Source organism: Ursus americanus, chromosome 10, assembly GCF_024610735.1.
Source record: "Ursus americanus isolate L20-20 chromosome 10, mUrsAme1.1.p, whole genome shotgun sequence".
Taxonomy (NCBI): domain Eukaryota; kingdom Metazoa; phylum Chordata; class Mammalia; order Carnivora; family Ursidae; genus Ursus; species Ursus americanus.
Window position 1 is genome coordinate 72,060,728 of NC_142136.1, and position 20,977 is coordinate 72,081,704.

Here is a 20,977-nt window from a genome sequence, read left to right on the forward strand (position 1 = left end):
TAAAAATTACAACTTCCAAAATAACTACTACAATGAGCTTAACAGCAAAGTGGAAACAGCAGAAGGTTCTGCAAATCTGAAGAGGGGGAAAAAAACAATAATTTAAAATCAAACAAACAATAAAACTTTCCAAGATCTGTGTCACAATATCAAATGGCTTAACTACAGGTGTAACTGGGAGTCCTGGAAGGTGAGAAGAGAGAGAATGGGACAAAGAAATATCTGAGAAAATAACATCTGAGAACTTCCTAGATTGTGCTGAAGGACATCAACCTACAGAAACAAGAAGCTCACTCAATTCCAAGGAGGATAAATACAAAGAAAACCACACCTAGGCACATCACAGCCAAACTGCTGAAAACTAAAGATAAAGAGAAAATATCCAAAGCCATCACAGGAAAAGAGCCATATTGAATATTGGGAACAGCAATAAGACATGTAAGAAAGATATTTTTATCAAAAATAATGAAAATCGGAATGCAATGAAGTGACATTTTTAAAATGCTGAAAAAGGGGAAAAAAACAAATAGTCACACAGAGTTTTTTATCCAGCAAAAAACTTTCAAAAACGAAAGCACCAAAATATAAAACTCTTGAGCTGCAAAAACTCTGTTAAGGAAGAAAATATTTGGAAACTGAATAAGCAACAAAGGCCTCCTATCTAAAATATATAAAAGAATCAAGATACTCAGCAGTTAAAAAAAAAAAAAAGCAAACAATCCAAGTATAAAATGAGCCAAAGACCTAAAGAAACATTTCATCAAAAAGGAGACATAGATGGCAATCATTATTAACATTAATAGCCAACATCAATGGTCAACATCATTAGCCACTAGGGAAATGCAAACTAAAACCACAATGAGATATACATACTGGAACAGTTAAAATAAAAAATAGTAATAATACCAAGTTCTGATAAGGATGCATATCACTCATATGCTGCTGGTGGGGATGTAAAATGAGTACAACTACTCTGGAAAACAGTTTGGCAAGTTCTTACAAAACTAAATATGTACTTGCCATTGGACCCTGTAATCACACTCATAGATATTTATTTATTCAGAGAATTTAAAACTTAGCAGCTTTATTCTTGATACAAAAGTACTAGGAACAGCTCAAATGTTATTTGGGTGGATGGTTGAACAAATCCTGCATCCACACGATGGTTTACTACTCAGCAATAAAAAGGAAGAACTACTGATACACACAACAATCTGAATGGGCCATAAGGGTATTTTGGACTGTTTCTGTTTTTGCAATAAAACGTCATTATGATCTAAGACATGAGATACACTGTATAATAAATGGCTCACAAACATGCTCCTAGAAGCACATTCTGAGTATATTTCTGGCTCAATTTTTTATTAGGTGGGCATAAGTACTACTGTAGATATTCAGGAATATAACAAATATTAACACTACTATTTAACTTCCCAAATATTTATGGATTATATAGTGAATTCAGAAAAATGATGTCACTTTCAGTTGTTAGTATTTCTTGAACTGGGAATCTGCTTATTCCTGCAGTTTATTTTTAATTCACTTTTCAAAATTTTTATTCACTTGACTTTACTCAAAATTGTTTCTGTAAATTAAAATGGAGCCCATCTTGCAAAATGAAGATGATTCGTTTCACCTCTTATTCCTATCTTCAATCACAGCTGCAGAACATGATTTCCAGTGAAGACAGAACTGTTTATCAAATCTTCTTAAGAAAAAGTGCCATACCCATATGGTCACTCTTAATTAGTTTATTATCTTGGGTTTGGTGAAACCTTTTTTTTTTTAATTGAGGTATAGTCAACATACAGAGTTATATTAGTTTCAAGTGTACAACATAGTGATCCAACACGTATATGCATTATGAAATGATCACCAGGATAAGTACAGTTACTCTTGTCACCAAAGTTATTACAACAGCATTGGCTATATTTCTTATGCTGTACTCTTCATCTCTGTGACTTACTTATTTTATAAATGGAAGTCTGTACCTCTTAATTCCCCTCTCCCTCCCCCCTCTGGCAACCACCAGTTTGTTCTCTGTATCTGCAGTCTACTTGTTTTTATTTTTTTGATCCCACATACAAGTGAAATCACAAGGTATTTGTCATTCTCTGTCTTATTTCACTTAGCATAATACATTCTAGGTCCATCCATGTTTTTGCTGAGTAACAATCTCTTATATACGGGGAGCACTCTTTTTTATCCATTCATCTACTGATAGACTCTTACGTTGCTCCCATTGCAAATGATGCTGCAATGTACACAGGGGTGCATATATCTCTTTGAATTCGTGCTTTCGTTTTCTTCAGATAAATACCCAGAAGCAGAATTGCTGCATCATATGGTAGTTCTATTTTCAATTTTTTTTAGTAGTCTCCATACTGTTTTCCATAGTGGCTGCACCAAATTTACTTTCCCACCAATAGTGCATGAGGGTTCCCTTTTGCTATTTCTTGTCCTTCTGATAGTAGCATTCTGACAGGTATGAGGTGATATCTCACTGTGGTTCTGACTTGCATTTCCCTAATGGTTAGTGATGTTGAGCATCTTTTCATGTGTCTGTTGGCTATCTGTATGTCTTCTTTGGAAAAATGTGTATTCAGGTCCTCTGCCCATTTTTTACTAAGGGCATTTTGCTTAATGAAAAAGGTAAGGCTCAAAATGTTACATACGGTATAATTCAATGTATATAACATTCTCAAAATAACACAACTACAGACAAAGAGAACAGGGTATAGGGGCCAGGGAGTAGGGTAGATGAGACTACAAAGAAAATGCACAGAAAGATCTTGCATAGTGATGAAACAGTACCACATCCTGATTGCGCCAATGGTGAGACAAATCTACACATAATAAAATTGTACAGACCTACACCTACACACAATGTAACTGAAAATATAGTGAACAGTGAATAAGGTCGGTAGCCTAGTTAACAGTAATATACTAATATCAATTACCTGGTTTTGATATTGTAGTACCAGGTATACCAGATGTCCCCTGGGGAAAGCTGGAGAGAGGGTACATGGGACTGTAAATTTTTTGAAATTTCCTGTGAGACTATAATTATTTAAAAATAAAAAGAACACAAACTAAAGACATCTTCCAATAAACCAAAGCTAAACAGATCCAGACTACAAAAGATGCTAAAGTTCTTCAGACTGAATGGAAATGATACTAACCGGACCAGACAGAAGAAGAAAGGAAGAACACCAAAAAGACATCAACTCAAAAATTTTCATTAATTCAACTAATATTTGTTAAATATCTTTTCTACAATAGTTCCTATGGTCAGTGCCATGGAATAAAGGACAAATAATATGCAATCACACAGCCTAGCTTACAAACCTATAAATGAATATTACCAACACGGATATTGAAGATTCTGTCAATCGAAGTGCTTAAACACCGCCTGTAGTCATACAGAAAAGGAAGTTGTCACTACAAAACAATAAGAAAGTCTTCTTGGAGCTGAATTTACAAATGAATGTTAAGTGAACAAGTGAGGGACAGTATTCTAGGCAGAGTCCAGCCACTGAAGCACAGAAGAGTTAAGACACAAATGCGCAACTCCAAGGGTTCAACACACCTGGAGAATAAGGTGGAGGAAAACACCTCATTACAGGAAATGATGAAGGGCAGACTGCAGGGAGGGCAAGCAGAGCACACAATCTCTGCTGAAGTTCAGACTTCACTCTGTAAGCAATCAGGAGAGTTTGAAGGAATTTAATTAGGACAGCAATAGAAGATGGGCCTTTCAGGAAGACAACTCTGGCAGTAAGGATGATGCATTAGAGAAAAGTGACATAGGAGGTTAGAACAATAATATAATAGTCCAGGGAAGAGGTGGTAATAAGCTTAAACTGAAACAGGATAAAAGAGCATGGAAATAAATGGGCATGCACCAACTAGTTAAGGATAAAGAAGAAAAGGGAAAGACTGAGAATCACGCCCACATTTCCAACTTGGGTGCTGAAAAGATGTTACTTGCATTGATCTCAAAAGGGAGCAGAGCAGTAGGGAGCAGATTTCAATGGAAAGATAATCATTACACTGTTGGGGAATGTGAACTTGAGGTACAGGGGGATCTCCAGTATCTAGTACATACAGAGTTCGAGCCTGGGATAAGAGGCCACAATCACCAGCACTGGCTGTAAAAGCAGTAATAGGTGGATTGCCAAAGGGGACGAGTACAAAATGAGAAGGAAACAGCACTGGAGATCAAATCCTAGAAGAAAGGGACTCTTTTAAACGCCAGTGGGGGTGTGAACTGTTATACTTGTTGTCAGTACATGTTCAGACTTAAATTATTTCAACCAATAATTCTTTCAGTGATATATCTTAAAGGAATAAACACAAATGTGGGCAAAGATCTATACATATTCTCCCTTCAATGTTATTTCTTTTTTTTTTTTTAAGATTTTATTTATTTATGTGACAGATAGACAGCCAGCGAGAGAGGGAACACAGCAGGGGGAGTGGGAGAGGAAGAAGCAGGCTCCCAGCGGAGGAGCCCGATGTGGGGCTCGATCCCGGAACGCCGGGATCACGCCCTGAGCCGAAGGCAGACGCTTAACGACTGCACCACCCAGGCGCCCCTCAATGTTATTTCTAATAATAAAACAGAGAAGAAATTAAATATGCCAAACAAAAGAATCAATTTAGAGCAAATTATGCTAGATCTATAAAATAAATTATTACGCATTGGGTAGCATTTCAGAAGACTTTTTAATCATGGGATAAAATTCTTATGACACTGAACAAAAAAGCATACAAAACAGTATCTGCAGTATTTATTGATACAAGACTATTTCCTGAATACCTGTTATGTACTACTACTCAGGTACTGGACATAAAACACAGTAAAAGACAAACAATTTCTTGTGTTTGTAAAGTTTGGATTCTACTGGAAAGTGACCCAGAAAGCGTAAATAAACCTGTAAGGGAATCTCAAATGAAATAAATGCTAAAAAGAAAAACATAACAGGTGATATAATGAGAATATGATCAATTATATAAAAATATCTGGACTTAAAAGAAATAAGCCTCAAGACTAATAGTAAAAATAATGTAAAATAAAAATTTAAAACAAAGCAAATTTAAGGTGGCTTAGTAAATGGTCTAGAAAAATGAAGGTGTAATTGTAAACACAAAGTGCTCGGGCCCTCGACGGTTTCTCCTTCATCATCATTAGGAGGTGCAACTTCCACAAAAACTCTCACTTTCCCACTCTGGAACCAGGAAACTCAGGAAGTACAGGAAAGCAACATGTGTAAGGAAGCCTATGCTTTTGCTGAGCTGCTCGGGGCCAAAATGAACGCGTCTGTAACGCGGAAGGTAGAAAATCTCACATGTGAGCCTTCCATCTACGAGCTAAGACGGGATTTTTTCCATTTTCCATCTTCATTGTAGTACAAGCCTCCACCCCCACAGACACACACACACACACACACACACTCACCTAAGTGCATTCATTCACTCACTGAACCAGTATTACATGGCAGTACGGCAGGGACTCACTTAAATCCCACTGGCCCTAGAAACAAGACTGAAAATGCTATTGAAACTTAAGGACCGCTTCCCAAAATGCAAGCATCAGACTGTTGTAAGCAATTTGTGAAAAGATTAAACTGGAAAAAAGCATGAAAAATAATGACACAGTTGTACAACATATTACAGAAGCACCCTGTGAAAGTATTTTCTCTGTATCTAAAACACACACACACACACCTGAACATTTATCCTCATCAAATCACCCTTCAGCAGGTAATTGATAGAATGTCTTTATATCAGAGACAGAGAAATAAGAAAGCATGTATATAATTCCATGAAGAAACTGCTGGGATTCACTCAAAAAAAAAAAAAAAAAAACCCACAAAAGTATTCCCAGTATTGTGAAATATTTCCAAAATGTAAATGTGATTTAAATTAATATTAACTACTTGTTTTCAAAAACGTCAATTGTCAGAATGAGATATTATCTCATTAGAGACTGGTTAAAAAAAGCACTTTGTAGAGGTTTGGTGACATCATAAACTCCATTAAAACCATAATACAGCAATGCTTACCAGCACAAAGATCAGGCAAAACCCAGAACAATCTAGAATCAGTCTGATGTGGAAAGCAAAAGAGTAAAACAACTTCCTCTCTGCTCCCACGTCCTTGAGAACTGCTACCTAATATATGTCCTCCAGCCAGACATCCATCCTGAAGTAACAGCCGAGTACACTGGGATTAAAATGTAACAGTGAACCAGGTAGAGACGTAGTACGTCAAGGAGTAACCAAGAGCTACAGGAATCAAAACGCAGCTGCTCCTAAAGCTTTCCCAACCCAAAGAACCATAACACAGTCCCTGGACTTTGCTCTCCACTATCCACACTCCTGCCTTTCCAGGTCTCATCCAGTCTCACAGTTTTAGTGCCAAATGCACAACTGACAACTCCCAAATCTACATCTCCAGGCAAGACCACCCCCCTGAACTTCGAAAGGGGATACCTAACAGTGACCTCAACATCTTCACATGGAGGTCTAACAGGCACTCAAATTTAACCTGCCCAGGAATGAACCCTCACTGCCACCTGCAATCTGCCCCATCTCAGTTCATGGCAGCTCCACATTCGGAGATGCTCAGGTCAAAAACCCTGTACATCCTTAACTTCTCTCCCTCACACACCTCACACTGGCTCCATCAGGAAATCCTACTGGTGGTTCTGCCTTCTAAATATATCCAAATCAGACTGCTCCCCCCACCTCAACTGTTTCCATCCTAACTCGAGCTGTCAGGCAGCTCTCACCCTGACACGTCCACATGGCTGGTCTCCTGCCTCTATGCTTTGTTCCCAATTCCATCAAAAGGGAAGTCAGATCACATCTCGCCTCCATTCAAAACCCTTTAATGGCTGTTCCTCTCATTCAGATAAAAGCCAGAACCCTTGCGATGACCTGGAAGAGCTACAGGCCCTGCCTCCTTCCTTCGCTTTACCACTGTCCCTATCTCTCTCATTCTACTTCAGGCCACCTCCTTGCTCTGGCCTCCTCCCAGCTCTCCCTACACAGAAGGGAGCAGCCAGCCCTAAGACCTTTGCATTGGCTATGACCTCTCCTGGAATGTTCCTCCCCACCCACCCCACACCCCTCGTGGCTCCTTCAAATCTCTATTTGAATACCATCTTCTCTGACCCAACCCCAACATAAAACTGCAACTTCTTTAATGATTTCTTTTTCTCCATAGTACCTATCACCTTCTGATACGCTCTGTGTATGTGTGTAATTAACTCATTTATCTCCTTTACTGCCTAAAATGTCAGCTCTGAGGATAGGGATTTTTTTAGTATTTAGTTCACAGATTTATCCCCAGCACACAGAACAGTACGTGCACATAGTAGGTATTCGATAACTAGTTGCTGAAAGAATGAAGTTTGTACGGCATTTCATTCCTACTTTTTATATAGGAGAAACTAAAGAATTACAAGATTACCAGATTTTAGATGTGTTTATTTGGACCTTTTCCTTGATGACCTCACCCAGTGATCTCATGTAGAGCTGCACAGCACTTAAAATCTCAGCCAGATTGTTTTCTGTGAGTAAATTTCTAGGGGATAGTTCTGGTTTAAAACCTACTCTTAAAGATGACATCTATAGGAGCAAAGACATTTAAAGAGAATAATCAACAATTTTCCACTTTATGCCTTCCTTTATTTTTTTCTCAAATAAAAAAGGTCAAAATTCAAAAAAAATACTGAAGCAAAAGTAAATACCATACTACATCTTCATGTAGAGGATGAGGTGGCAATCTTATTAACACACAACAATTAAAAAAAGATATCAGAAGTTTTACCTTTTCTTCTGGGTGTGATTAAATGGAGGGAGGGCACTTCTCAGCAGAGGGTCACAGATAAGAAATTAACAGGCTGGAAATCAAAGCATCCAGGCTTCAAACCAAGAACATCCTGACAGTGCCTTTCTTGCAAATTGAAGACTGACAAAGCATATTAATGAGAAATACTGTTAAAATGCTATTCAGACATGGGTCTTCAGTTTCAGCTTTCCCAAAGGAATTGGTTGTAAAGAGGAAGGGGAAAGTTAGACGCAGAAGAACCGAAGCATGTTTACGTTTTCCATTCACTCCTGTACACTGAGAGCTAATGAAGCAAACCATCATCTGCATTGGCAGAAACCCAGGAAGGGAGAGAGGCCAGTCAAGGAAGTAATGCAAAAGAAATGCGAAAATGCCTTCGACAACCCTACCTTGGCTTTAATTCAATGTAAGAAGCATGATGACAGTGCTCATGAATATTAAAATCTAAAGAAACATCCAGCCAAAGGGAGTTTATTCATCTGTGTTCAAGACAATCCAAAGCATGGGATCGAACATTCTCTCAGAAGTAGAGGACACCCTACGCCCCACCCAACCTATACTAACACAATGGTTTTTAATTTCGAGAGAACTACACGTATCAATCTGCCCAGCTATACTGTGCTTTGAAGAAATAACACAAGGAAAGGTTTAAATACTAGGTATATGCAAAATCACTCTGAAAGTAGTATCATGGTACCAATTTTATTGTGAACATTCAACTAATGTTAAACAGCAAGACCCCTCATACAAATGCATCTATTGACAATGCCGCACCAGGCCCAAATTTCTAAGCCTTCATAGGACGTTGCCACTTGCCTACATAAGTACGTTTCTAAACCATACAGTCCTTGATCCCCGCTGAGCTCAATTTGCAGTAACAGTTTGCTGTCTACCAATCACGACGGTTTCCACCATGACAACCTGCTCTGTGATCACTTCCCTTTAATGCTCTGCTGACACCTGCCCACTCCACTCCACCTAAGCCAGTCCTGAGATGAACCATTTTTAGTGCTAATTTGACGCCTGACAGAACAAACTGAAACTTTTTCCAAAGTAATACTCTACGAAACAAAAGACTCCCCACAGCCTACCAATCTGGCTGAACAAAAACGGGGAACCAGGACCTGTCCACCCAATGGCTGATGGAAAAGCAGACATGAAAAAATGCCCAACCTTACATGATACTGAGGAAGTGCAAATTAAAGCCAACACTGTGTTACACCATTGTCACTTACTAGATCAGCAAAGATTAATACGAAAACCCCCAGTGTTTGCCAGGATGGGGAGACATGGCCTCTCACACTCTATGGGTGGGAGTATAAATGGTAAATTAAGCTTTTTAGGGCTGCAAAGAATCCAAAAGATCACAACTAGATTCCAAGGAGGAAAATACGTATTTCCCAAAATGCAATCTATGATGACAACTGAATTGGAAGTCAGGTGTAAGGTACTGTTTGGCTTTAGGAGAAACACAAAGGGTTAATGATTCTTTGAAGCCCTCGACTTTGTGACCCTCCACCCCCATCTCCTGGCCACAGCTGACTGGACCAAGACAGGCACTACCCAAAAGGGGCCAGTTTCCCTCCCAGGAATGTGGAATTGGGTCTTCAAATCTGGTTTATTCTAGTCACACTAACTCTTCAAGAAAGGAAATGTTAACTCAAGATCTTTATCTGAAGAAGTCTCGCATTCCTGGGATACTCTATTCCTATTTAGCACACAAACAACATTTGAGGATTCAATAAACCAACTTTCACTCTTAAGATTATTTTCTGCTTATATTTTTGTTTTCCTAAACTCCCTTCCCAATCTTTCTAATTTCAATAGTGGTAATTTATATCATTTTATCTAATTACCATATTCATTCCTTCTTAAGAACATTATTTACATTTCTTAAATAGATTGAGTCTAGTATAACTAGAGTCAACATATCCCAAACCTCACCCTCTACTTCAGAATATTATTCTTTATAGAATTATAGGATTTCTGGTAAATCTTTTTAGGGTTTTTTTTTTTAACTAGGAATTTTAAATCAATGAATCCTATAAGAAATTTTCCAAAAGGAGCCAAAAAAATTGTCGTCTCTTGGGATGCCGGGATGGCTCAGTTGGTTAAGCGTTCGACTCTTGATTTCCGCTCAGGTCATGATCTCAGGTCTTGAAATCAAGCCCCACATAGGGCTCCGTGCTCAGCCAGGAGTCTGCTTGAGCTTTTTTCTCCCCCCCGCTCCTTCCCCTCTTCCCCACCCCTCCACACCACATGCACATGTGTGCTCTCTCTTGTTCTGAAATAATAAATAAATCTTTTAAAAAAATGGTCATCTATTCATTTTAAAAACTTACTTTTAGTGGTGACTGCCATTTACCAACAGATGAAGGCCAGTTTTCGCTCATCATTTGTTTCATTATTTTCCAATCTGTTATAGAATTATACAAATTATAGATGTGACTCATCCTTCAAAATGTAAAGTTTGACTTTTAAAAATTATCATGGCTTTAATTGTCTTTTCTCATAAACCAATCATTCTGACCAGAGGCTCTGGCAGGACCTAACAATTAACACTCAGAAAGGCAAGAAGATACATACATTGTTATTCCAATCATAATGCTCAACTATGACAACACAAATTCAAGCTTTCAAAGCACTTAATTCTGCTTAAGATGCAATCATGTTGCAGGCTTTGAAAATAACGCACTCCTCCATCCTGTTTTTAGAGAACTTTGAAAAATCAGACAATATGCTTCCTTTCAAAACACCAACTGCTTACAGAGGAAAAGAAAGAAACAGACAAATGATCTTGCCAAGAAACATTTCTGCAGCTTCTCTTGGTAGAGTAGCCCTTTCAGTGGCTACAAAGATTAAAATTCAATCCTTGATTGGATTGATGATATACCACCTTTTATTATTTAGAACTGAATTTCAGAACAGAAAAGAGCTAAGAGAACTCTCAATCGTTTCCAACTTTTGAAAGTATAAGGGACCCCTCTGTAATACTAAAAAAAAAAAACAAAACAAAAAAAAAACTGAGGATTCTCATAATAGTTGTATCTACTGATTGAGAAGTAAAGGGAAAAAAAACTGCAAGTACACGGTAATTCCTTAAAAGCACCTGCAAATATCGGCAGAACTGTAAAACATAAATCTGTTTTATTACAGAGCCAGTTAGTGTCAGAACTAGGTCTAAAACCAAGTCTCCAGACTTACAATACAGATGGGGCTCTAAGAATCTGGGGTCATTCATCATAGAGGAAGGTTTTCTTTTAGGCACCCCCAATAATTCCTTCAGGGACTAGACAAGGTGATTTTAAAGTTCTTATGGAAAACCAAGCAAAGAGAAACAAGGCAATTCTGAAAAAGAAGACTAAAGAGTAGGGAGCATGCCTATCAAATACTGAAATGTTATAAGGCTACAATAATTAAAACAGCATGGTGCTGATCTCTGAGGAAATCAACTTAATAACCAGACAGATTAGAAAGTACACGAACTGACTAAAACATATTGAAGAACTCAGTATAAAATGGATGAGGCATTTCAAATCACTGGGGTAAGAATTATTCATTAAATGCTATTGTATCAACAACTGAGTACCCTGTTGGCAGAGGAGAAAAAAATCCGAGATTGAGTCCTTACCTCACGCCTTATATTGCATGAAGTTCTAAATGGAGCAAAAATATATAAAATGAAACCACTATAGAACTAGAAGAAACACAGAAGGATATTTTTCTAATAATCTTGTAGTGGACAAGGTGTTTCAAAGCATGACTGAAAAACAATAGAAGTCAAACATGAAACTACTTGAAAACATAAAATATTACTTCATTACAGAAAATTTCATGAACAAAATCAAGATTAGGCATTAAATGAAGTCCCCTCCAAGCACTACAAACCCAACCAGCACACAACTCAGGTTCTATGCCAAGCAAGTACAGCACTGTTTCTGTATTTCATTCAATCCCAAATCACTAGAAGTTTTAAAACAACAAAAAAATCAAATCCTACCGAATGCATGGTAACAACCTCAGACGTGTCTAGGCCTATGACATGAGGCTTCTACAGCACGACCCACAACTTATTACCTCCACTCACGTTAGAAACTACCAGACATACAATAAGGCGATGTCCTTCACTATGCATTTTGGGAACACAGTTGAATTTCAACAAAACATACACAGAGTAAAGCAACGAAGAGGTTAATAGTTTCCCCAGAATAAGCTTGCTCTGGGGTATATGGCCAGACTGGCAACATGCAGGTTCAGCAGTGAATGCTTACCAAATTTACAGCATCAACAGAGATTACTGAGCATCTACGGTATGTAATGTATTATGCCAAACTCCAACATGATAAAGAGCTAGTCTTCTGCCTCCCAGAAACTAGCTTATTAGTCAAACGATGGGGAAAGGTTATCTGTTGGTATCTGCTTACCAACAGCAGTAACATATGTTATGCTTCAATTGCAAATCTCCCCAGATGACTGCCTGAATGAAGCAAAATTACACTTATCTAACTTATTACTATAAGCAAGTCATAACTAACCATGCGATTTTTTTTAAAACTAGTTATAAGTATACCTAAGTGACTCAGCTCAAAACCTAAAGGCACTACTGTAATAGCGTATCAGCTAAGTGAGGTACTCCACCTGCAGGGGTATGTAAACAGCTGTTATTTAAATTGAGATCATTAGGGGCACCTGGGTGGCTCCGTCAGTTAAGTGTCTGGCTCTTGATTTCAGCTCAGGTCATGATCTCAGGGTCGTGAGATCAAGCTCCAAGTCGGGCCACACGCTGAGCCTGGAGCCTACTTAAGATTCTCTTTCTTGGGACGCCTGGGTGGCTCAGTGGGTTAAGCATCTGCCTTCAGCTCAGGTCATGATCACAGGGTCCTGGGATCCAGTACCATATAGGGCTCCTTGCTCAGCAGGGAGCCTGCTTCTTCCCTCTGCCTGCTGCTCCCCCTGCTCGTCCTCTCTCTCTCTCTGACAAATAAATAAATGAAATGTTTAAAAAAAATTCAGATCATTAGTTAACATATCACCTTGATCCAGAAACCATGTTATTTTTATTTCCATGCACTTTTCTCCCCTTTATCCATATCTGTTATTTCTTCAAGTTCTTATCAATTCATTCTTCCTTTTTGACCTAGAAATATTACTTATTATAATTACACAATAGCTCACTTTCAAACAAAAGCTTTTCTTCCTTCTTTGCTTCCCAAACTATTGCTTGGGAGAATTATACTATGGGTTGTACGATGGAGGCTCCAATCTGGAGGGAGTTTGCCACTACACTACTGTCTTTACCAGGAGCATGGAACGGTGGCATTCCTCCACTCTCTTGGCCGTTTAGCATGAGCTATCACAACTACCAAAGGAGTAATAACTGTTTTCATTTTTTCCACTTAAAAGACTCTGAAGCGGTTACGACTTTCTGTAAGGTCAGTCTACAAGGCAATACTGACTTTGCAAAGAGATTACAAAACCTCTTATTCCCCTATGTACCTTCAACACACAAATACTAGCAACTGAAATTCCTGAATAATTATCCCATCTCTTTGCTGCTGGTGAATGTGCTCTACATAACTGAACATAAAACTACGAATATTTTACAAGTTCCTTATTTTAATTTAAAAAAATGATTGAACTGGGCATCTGGGAGGCTCACTCAGTTAAGCATCTGCCTTCGGCTCAGGTCATGATCCCAACATCCTGGGATGGAGTCCCGCATCTGTCCCCTTGCTCAGTGGGGAGCCTGCCTCTCCCTTTGCCTGCTGCTCCCCCTGCTTATGCTTGCTCTCAATCTGTCTCTTTCTCTAATAAATAAATAAAATCTTTTAAAAAAATTATTGAACTCAAAATAAGTCATCCTTTTACCTGGTTAATTATGAAAAAAAATGAATGAAATTATAAGTCAACTCCAATGAGCTGTCCTTAATAAACTGCTATAATGAATAATTCCACTGGTTAGCAACCAGAACTCTCAATAAACTGCATTAAATGTATCAAATACAGAATAGGTGAACAGAGGCCATATAGTGTTAATTCCAGATTCTACTACTGTTTCATAAAAATTATGTTCACTGCATAGTAATGGAAATTAAAGTCACACTTTTACTCTACAAATAAGCACTCTAGAGAAGTACTCTTAGCAAGTATTTCCCAGGAATTAATAAAACATTCTCATTTGCCACAGTCAGGGATTTTTCATAGTAAAGACCTGTAAAATTCTGAAATGTGCCATTTGCATTCTAGCAGAAACTATTAGCCCTCAAGAAAAAGCAGTAGGAAAAAAAAAAAAAGCGTTCTAATTTATTGGCCCCTTACAACTAAGTAATCTATGATGCCAGAGAAAGAGGCACCTAAAAGGAAGTGCCTTTGTTATAATGTTTGCTGAATCTCCATAATCCTGCCAAACCAAGTAAGTGTCTTTTGGGGAGGAAGTGGAGATGGTAGGAGAGCACCAAGGGTACCTCTTAAAAGTTAGAGGTTTAAGTAAACATTAAGCAAAAATGGCAGTATCTTACAGGAGGTCACAGATTCAATGCACTGAGCCCAAAATGTACTTTACTGAACTGAGTTTTCAGGACCTTTTGGAGCACATCAAATCTCTGGTAAGCCTGCTGGCTTCTGCACTCCAAATCTTTCCAGGTTACACAAGTGGCAACTCCTATTACTATCTGGCTATATGAAGAGACAGAACTGGTTTTTATGGACCCTCCTAATCACAAAAGCAAACTACAACAAAGCTAGAGTTGCTTCAAAAGACTGCCAAGGCTTTAAGAAGAGGAAAGGGGATACTTACGTGTAAATGTAATACAGAAATGTAATTTAAAGATAGTCCAAACTGTTGGAAGAACAACTATTGTTAAAATGTCTATACTACTCAAAGCAATCTACACATTTGACGCAATTCCTGTCAAAACACCAACAGCATTTTTCACAGAACTAGAACAAACAATGCTAAAATTTGTATGGAATCACAAAAGACCTCAAACAGCCAAAGCAATCTTGAGAAAGAAAAACGAAACTGGAGATATCATAATTCTGGATTTCAAGTTATATTACAAAGCAGTCTTAATTAAAACAGTATGGTACTGGCACAAAAACAGACACATAGATCAATGGAATAAAACAGAAAACCTAGAAATAAAACCACAATTACATGGCCAATTAATCTTCTACAAAAGAGGAATGAATATACAATGGGAAAAAAGTCTCTACAACAAATGGTGTTAGGAAAACTGGACAGCCACATGCAAAAGAATGAAACTGGACCACTTTCTTCCACCACACATAAAAATAAACTCAAAATGGATTAAAGACCTAAATGTGAGACCTGAAACCATAAAAACCCTTGAAGAGAGTACAGACAGTAAGTTCTCTAACATTGGCCATAGCAACATTTTCTTGCTATGTCTCCTGGGACAAGGAAAATAAAAGCAAAAATAAACTACTGGGACTACATCAAAATAAAGCACTTCTGCACAGTGGAAGAAGCAATCAACAAAACCAAAAGGCAACCTATTGAATGGGGAAAGATATTTGCAAATGACATATCTAATAGAGGATTAAAACCCAAAATATATAAAGAACTGATACAACTCAATACCCCCCAAAAACAATCCAATTAAAAAATGGGCAGAAGATGTAAACAGACTTTTTGCCAAAGAAGACTTACAGATGGCCAACAGACACATGAAAAGATGCTCAACATCACTCATCGTCTGAGGAACGCAAATCAAAACTACAATGAGATATCACCTCACACTGATCAGAATGGCTAAAATAAAAAATGCAAGAAACAATAAGTGTTAGCGAGGATGTAGAGAAAGGGTAACCCACTTGCACTGTTGGTGGGAATGTAAACTGGTGCAGCCACTGTGGAACACAGTATGGAGGTTCCTCGGAAAGTTAAAAGTAGAACTACCCTATGATCCAGCAATTGCAATACTAGGTATTTACCTCCAAAATACAAAAACACTAATTCAAAGGGAAACATGCACCCCCATGTTTAATGCAGCATTATTTACAACTGCCAAGCTATGGAATCAGCCCAAGTGTCCTTTGATAGATGAATGCATAAAGAAGTGGTACATACATACATACGTACACACACACACACACACACACACACACACACACACACACACAGACTGGAATATTACTCAGCCATAAAAAAGAAGGAAATCTTGTCATTTGCAACAACATGGGATGGATCCAGAAAGTATAATGCTAAGCGAAGTCAATCAGACAAATACCATATGCTCTCATTCACATGTGAAATTTAAAAAACAAAATAAAACAAGCAAAGGAAAAAAGAGACAGATAGTCAAACCAAGAAACGGGCTCTTAACTGATAGTTACCAGAGGGGCACAGGGTGAGGGGATGGGGGAAATAAGGGAAGAGGGTTAAAGAGTACATGATGGAAAAGAAAAATAAGGTATAAGACCAAACAAACAAAAGAAAAAAAAAATGAAAACATGGGACTCATTCAAAAATTCATAAGGAATTTTAAAAAATAAATAAAATAACAAATGAAAAAAAATATAGTCCAAACCCCACAGGACAAGCAATGTTCAAGGCCACTTTTCTGAAAAGCTGTCTAAAGAAACCACAAAAACAAGGAATATATCCAAATCCATAATTTAAAAAATAAACATTTTTTAACAGAATAAGGAATTTTCTATGAAAATACTACCCGGCAGAAAAGAATTCCTTCTTGGGTTTAAGGATCCTTGGGGTCCGGCTTCAACCTTGCCTACCCCGTGAACTATTCTCCATCTTTCAGCACTTCCATGTGGGGCACAGACACAAGCTCTAGAAGAAAGAGCCCTGCACTACAATCAGCAATTCTCTACCAGCCTGATGCATTTACTTACTGTGTGACCATTGAACCTTTCTGTGTCTCACTCATTTAAGCAAAATAATTCTACTTCTCATCCTTGCTTGCTCCCCGCATTGCCTCTGGAACTTGCCCCCATGCAAACCAGAATCATCTGAATAATAAGGTACCTTCTGAGTTGTTGTAAACGTCAAATTCAATCATATCACTAAGACTCTTGACACCATAAATGAGCACACAAGCAGGCAGTCTTATGCTAACTAGTACAAATTATCCACACTAACTCTGCCCAAACCACAACACCAGAGTTGTCACTCTCTTTACCCTAAGATCCCAAATTACTAACTCAGCATTAATTTCTTTCTGCCCTGTTTTAAACATCCACAGAGGTGCCTGTCATCCCCTCTTTCTTGTTGACAAATTATGCCCTCGGAATTCTACCCTATTACTTCTAATGGCTGAAAAGGACACCTAGGTTGTTTTGTCCCTCTCTTCAAAAGTATGGTCAAAGTTACACACACAGATATGAAACTGTCAAGAATTTTCTTACTCTTGCTGTTGTCCTTCGTCTGCTGGCTACTTGGCAATTTTCTATTCTTGGTACATTACTCTCAACCCTTTATTTATTATTTACATGCTCTCCTTTACTCCTTACAACTCTGTGGGGTAAGTACTGTTTTATAGATGAGAAGAGCAAGGCTCACCGAAGTTGACAAATTCCCCCCCAGACCACACTGCTAAGCCAAGACCAGAGTCCCAATCAGTCTGGCCCCAGAGCCCCTGATCTTAACCGGGCTGCAATTCTGTCGCATCCAGTCTTGGAGGCAATCAATCACCTAGCCCTGAGCCTGAAGCCTACAAAGGAGTAGGTCTAGTCAGGAGCCATCTACATACGATTGCACTTATGTACGCCGCACTGTTCCAAAAAGACAGCATTCATTTGCTGCAAGTCAGTTTAAAAAAAAAAAGTCTAGAAGCATTAAGTGAGCTAGAAATGAGACAAGTGCAAAAGGCATCCCTTAAACCCTATACGTCCGCTACAGCTGAAACATAAATTTGGTTAAGAGCTTGTAAAGGGGAATCTGAAGTACTACAGAATTCCATGTCTATCAGCCACAAACCTACCAAATACTCAAAGGAAATGCCTTTACCTCTGATTCTAAGTCCCAAAAGCAAACATATTGCCGTCCACACTTGCTATCATTCTACCTCAAAGCACCACCACATACTCCCTCTTCCTCAATAGCCCAAACAGCCTCTTCTGATACCAAAGCTTGGTTTGTAGCAAATGGTTCTCAAAGACTCTCTGGTAAGAAGTCATTAAAAACAAAAAGCCAGGATGTTCTGATTCTCTCCCACTGACAACATGACAACTTGGGACCCCTTATCCACAAAAGCAGTGGTTCTGTAATGTGAAAACGGGTAAGGGGAAACCTCACTAAAATGGAGCAGGGAAGCCAGAAAGGGGAGCCTGGTCCACTCAATATCAAATTACAGGAAGAACTGCCAATTACAGGCCCCAACAGAAAAGATGGACATTGCTTCTCCCACAAGGAATCAGCCAGCCTTGCAACTCAGCCAAAGAGAAACCATCATCACCCTGAACTCCTGCTTCTCTCCAAGGGACTCTGGTTCCAAACAACCCCTCCCAACTTCCTCCTCCTCCTCCATAAACTAACATTTCTCTCCTTCCTTTGTGGAACTTGTCTGCCCCAGGCTGCTTGTCCCAAATGGCAATTCTCTGCTATCCCCCAATAAACCCATTTTGGTGGTAAAATAGCTGGCTGTTTTAATTCTTTTAGGCTAACAGTAACATTTCATGAGAATGCCACGCAGCTGCAAAGGGAATGAGTGAAAGGGTTCCAACTGATTTCTCTACCCTAACTGGTCCGAAACTGGACAAGACTCGCATCACTATTCCCTGTCCTTCTCCGACGTTTACAGCTAAATCATCTCATATTGCCTTCTACCACAAGATGAATTTATCAAGTTTGCCCCTTACTTTCCTTCCTAAAGGAACAATTATCAGTGAAAGTAAAACTCGGGATAATAAAGCTATTAAACAAATATATACAGAAAATCTCACTAGAAAGTAAAAACAGCAAATTGAGAAAACTGAAACTAACTGAAACAACTTATAAACAGCAGCAAGAAAATACTAGTGACTCAAAGCAGCTACGGAACTATGCTAAATGGACTTCAGTACTCTATAACCAGAATTAAAGCTTTAAAATAAAAGCTTAAGGTGTAGTAATCATTTCTGCATCTTGGGGAAAGGGAAGGGAAACAGATCAAAATGTTCTGGTCAACTCAAGCCACCCTAGACTTCTATACATTCAACTATTCAAAAATTTGCTGTAACTAGTTAATTGTCCATATCTAGACCACTTCAAAAATTCTGAGAACTCGAATTTAAATTTAGTTTGCTAAATCTTATCACTTATTTTAGCACTTCGGTGAGAAGACTAGGATAAGTCAAATTCTACTCAATTTAGGAAGATAAATCACATTCCATTCCTCCCAGATGAGGGGTTCCTCATTTCATTAACAATCAATGCCTATACGAACAAATGCAATCTTTAAGAAAAGAAATTCCAAAATTACTAGAAATAATTTGAGGCTGACACTAGAAAATTGGGGGGGGGGGATGTGAAGAAGCACTAAACTATATGAAATCTGACACTTAATAATATTTGAATGCTAATTAGACCTACAAAAGAATATGAAATCTAATGCTTGGCCAGTTTTATACAAAGCCCATTGAGAGAGTATAACGGCATTCACTGAGATTCTTTCAGATGTTCCTGACAGAAATGGAAACTGAACATATTTTTAACCCACGTTATGCTACAGCATCTCTGAGAAAGCCCACTTCTAGACACATTCATATTAATGAAGCTATCCCAATACTCTCCTAAAAGGAAAAGTTTAAGAGGCTTTTTTTTTTTTACATAAAATCTTATATACCGGAAAGCCAAAAATACACAGTAAGAAATTACTGGCAGTGCAGACATCTCCAATTTTCAGCATCTAAGGTTTCAGAAATGCAGTCAATCTAGAAATCAGCTGTTTTTCACCATGATTTGGTTTCATTTTTTTTCTGGACTCATTCATTCCTTTTCAATGTCAGTTCATTCATTTCTGATGACCATGCATAATCGGTGTTCACACTAACCATAAGGAATGTCACCTCCTGGTAGAAAAGGGTCATTGCAAGGGTATATATCAGGTCTATAAATCACTGGGGGGTGAGTTGCAAGATAGTCATGTTTTTCTTTCTTTTTTTTTCTTCCAGGAATTCACAGACACAAAATATAATGGTAAAATACACAAGGAGACCATGTATGTGAGATTATGTTGTATGTGCAAAACAACACAAGATATAAATGTGTCCTCAGTAAAGGAGAAATACTATTTTCAACCTTATTTCCTACCCTTGGCACTTCAACATTTGTCTAGACCCAAACTTCTCACCTATATAATCCATGGAACATTAAAATATTTGAATTTCATTTGTCTGCCATCCGAAATTACTCAACAAAAGGTAAGCAAGAAAATGATTATAATTAATTTACTTATAATGAATCATCAGTATCCTTCCCCTTTCTCTAACTTGGGTATTTTATTTGCTTTTGTATTTTAATCTAGTTTCTCCCTTATTGTTTTTTCAGGGACTAAATATCCATTTCGCATTCAAAAGACAGCCCCAGACAATCAGCATCATAAAATTCCATGGTCTAAAACACAATCACAGACATCAGATAATTATCATTTTTTAAACAATTTTGAGGTTAAATCCTACCTAGACGGAAGCAGATCAACAAAACTGACAAACCTTCAGACTGACCAAGATAAAAACATTACAAAAAACCTACAGATAAGATTCACTCATGAATACAGATGCAAAAATCCTCAATAAAAGATAAACACACCAAATCTAGGAGCATATAAAAAGGATTATATACCCTGAGCAAACGGGACTCCCAGGGGAATGAAAAGTTGGTGTAACCTCCAAAAATCAATCAGTATAATACAAAGTATTAATAAAGGACAAAACTAAATGACCATCTCAATAGATGCAGAAAAAGTATTTCACAAAATCCAACACTCATTTGTGATTAAAAACTCCCAACAAACTTCCTCAACCTAACAAAAGTGGTCAACAAAAGCACTACAACTAACATCATACTTAATGGTGAAGGACTGAATGCTTTTCCCCTAAAATCAGAAACAAGGCAAGAATGCCCACTCGTAGCACTTCTATTTAATACTGTAATGGA

At 38.1% G+C, this 20,977-nt stretch overlaps 1 protein-coding gene across 3 annotated transcripts in view; it reads right to left on the reverse strand.

Moving 5' to 3' along the window:
- Nucleotides 1-20,977, reverse strand: part of WASF3 (WASP family member 3) — a 124,126-nt gene that overhangs the window by 82,707 nt on the left and 20,442 nt on the right. Inside the window, exon 1 of one of the 3 annotated variants that reach the window (XM_087865227.1) lies at nucleotides 3,590-3,609. The exons of the other annotated variants lie outside the window; for them this stretch is intronic. The gene's annotated coding sequence lies outside the window, so the exon portion shown is untranslated. Of the gene's footprint in view, nucleotides 1-3,589; nucleotides 3,610-20,977 lie in introns of those variants that run through there. 3 annotated transcript variants of the gene reach the window in all.